The sequence below is a fragment of the Coptis chinensis genome, chromosome 5, assembly GCF_015680905.1.
Source record: "Coptis chinensis isolate HL-2020 chromosome 5, ASM1568090v1, whole genome shotgun sequence".
Taxonomy (NCBI): domain Eukaryota; kingdom Viridiplantae; phylum Streptophyta; class Magnoliopsida; order Ranunculales; family Ranunculaceae; genus Coptis; species Coptis chinensis.
Genome location: NC_141460.1, coordinates 25,428,538 through 25,431,350, shown reverse-complemented (window position 1 = coordinate 25,431,350; position 2,813 = coordinate 25,428,538). Strand labels below are relative to the sequence as shown.

Below are 2,813 nucleotides of genomic sequence, written 5' to 3'. Positions count from 1 at the left end.
TGTAAAGGAGTCTCCATAGATAGAAAAATCATCCATGAACACTTCCATAAAGTGCTCTACCATGTCACTAAATATATGAAGCATACATCATTTGGAAGGTACCGGGGGCATTACAAAGGCCAAAAGGCATTCGTTTATAGGCATATGTTCGAAGGGACATGTGAAGGTTGTCTTTTCTTGGTCATCAATATCAATAATAATCTGAAAATAGCGGAGTAGCCATCCGTAAAACAATAAAAGGCATGACCAGCTAGACGTTCTAGCATCCGATCTATAAATGGTAAGGGAAAGTGATCCTTTTTCGTGTCATAGCATTTAAACGCCTCAGAATCAATACTGATTCTCCATTTCATAGGACCTTGAGTGACAACATAGTCACCCTTCCCGCTACGCACCATGGTAACTCCCGATTTCTTAGGAACTACATGAATGGGACTTACCCATTCGCTATCGGAGATTGGGTATATAATACCCACATCGAGTAATCACAAGACTTCTTCCCTAACCACCTCTTTCAAGGCAAGGTTCAAGCGACGCTGAGGTTCGCGAGAAGTCTTCGCGTTATCCTCCAAATGGATACGATGAGTGCAAACATTAGGGTCAATTCCCTTAATGTCGGCTAGGGACCAACCAATCGCAGACCGATGTTCCCTAATCACCCTTATTAAACATGTCTCTTCATCCTTAGTTAACAGAGAAGATATAATTATCGGGTGACTACCATCCGGATCAAGTTGAATATATTTTAACTCCGGGAAGAGGTTTAAGCTAATCGGTGTGGACGGAATGTCCATTGATGTTTCATAAGTGTCCTTATCTTGCGTAATGAAGACTTGCTTAGGTAGCAAGTCTTCGTAATCAGGATATGGAAGGTTTATCGTTAGATTCTTGAAAACGTTCCTAATTTCCTCAAAGTTTGTATCCCTGGTTAGCATGGCTAATTTTGGGGAACGGTGGTTTCGCTTCTATATTTCTCGTGATATGGCTCTACTCTGTTGCGGTAACCTTGGCTTTCGGTTTCTTTGGTTGTGATATAACCGGTACCTCTACCGTGGTAGGCTCCTCGTTTCTATTGCGGTATCTAGTTCGATATCCGGTGTAGGGATTACGGATGGGGTAACTATAGGCGAAGTTACTTTGTTATCAACCACTCTTCGAGCGGAGAGTGGTGATGGCATTTAGGTCACCTACGATTGTAGTTTCCATACTAGAATTACCGTTTACCTCAAAGGCGTGGTTTCTTTGTTTTAGGGTTTGGTATTGGTTGTCCCGAAACACGCCCTTTGGTTGGGCTTTGGGCTTGGGCCGTTGTATGCCCCGATTTATGGATTGTAAAATCTGTTGGTTTGATTGAGTCATTGTCCGGAAAAGTTGTTGGGTAACTTGTATAAAGCGCCGATATGATCCGGTTATGTAGGTGTAGTAGTCACGGGTGGTAACCGAACTATCTCTCGTTGATTATTTATGGGTGGGTTGTGATAGTTATTATTATTAATCGAACGATACCTCTATTGGTATTATAATTATTATAATTATTTCGACCTTGTGCTTGACCTTGTCGGGTGGCGCTTTTGGTTGTTATAATTATTATAATTCCCTTGACCTTGTCCTTGCCTAGGTGGAGCTTGGTTATAATTGTTTGCTTGCCTAACGCTTTGATTATTGTACCACGGAGGTGTTACTTGTTGATTATTTCTCCAACTGAAGTTGGGATGTTGTCTCCAAGGGCGTTAGGAATAGGATAGTTATTAATAGAGTAAACATTATCTTGTTCTCGTGGTTGTTGTTCATAAGCTAGAGGACAATAATCGCCGTGGTGCTCGGACTCAAACAGAAATTACATGGGTTGGAGTTTTATTCATTCATGACGGGATAGCTTTTTTGTTGAGCAGAAATAGCCTCTACTTTTTAGTTAGAGATTCGATTAGATTTTTAAGTTCGGATCGGTTTTCTTCTCAAACATACGGCTGACCTTGATGTTGAAGAAGAAGAACTAGCTAAAGCGGGGATATCATCACTACCCCCAATTATTATTTCGTTTAGTTTGGTCTTCTAAAAATTTGTAAGCCTCCGGGCTCCTTTACTTAGGAAACTACCCCATTCATTATGTCAAGGACTTCTTTATGGTGGTGTAGAAGACCTTTGAAAAGGCACGAACTAACGTGTCTTTAGCTAAGTTATGATGTGGACACTCTATAAGGAGATCGGTGAAACGATTCCATGCCTCAGAAAATGATTCATGAGGATTCTGTCGGAAAAAATGAATCTTGGAAAGCATCTAATCCGTCTTTAGGGGTGGGTAAAAATGTTCCATAAACAGCTAAACAAGTTTAGCCCACGAGTCCACAGAATTAGGCGTTTGGGCAGTTAACCAAGACGCCTTTATCGGCTAATGTGAAAGGGAATACCCTCAGTTTAATTTGTTCCGCACCTACCGTAGGATGATGGAATGTGGTAAGGACTTGTTCAATCCTACGCATGTGCTGATAAGGTTTTTCATGGTCTAACCCATGAAAAATGGGTAACAAATTAAATATGTTTGGGGGGATTCGAAAATCCCCCACTGGGTCTGCTAGAACGATGCAAGATTTGGGGCTATCGCTCAAGGCTTTGTAGAAGTCGGAGAGAGGAGTCTCTCTTTCTTCCCCCATTATGTCAGGTGGTGTATGTGAAATAGTAGCTAGAGGTGTAGTGTGTGGTATACTAGATAGACTTGTTTGTTGCCGTGTAATTACGTTTTTGTTGTTTTGTTCGACTGCACCTTAATCTCATGCAAGTCTAAGTTGAGCTTAACTAAACATGCAAAGTCCAAA

General features: G+C 41.3%; 1 non-coding gene across 1 annotated transcript; it reads left to right on the top strand.

Annotated features, from left to right (window-relative positions):
* Positions 1–2,174: 2,174 nt before the first annotated feature.
* Positions 2,175–2,278, top strand: LOC147497178 (small nucleolar RNA R71). Its single transcript, XR_015197289.1, has one exon. It is a non-coding gene; the product is annotated as a small nucleolar RNA R71 (small nucleolar RNA).
* The last annotated feature ends 535 nt before the right edge of the window (positions 2,279–2,813 follow it).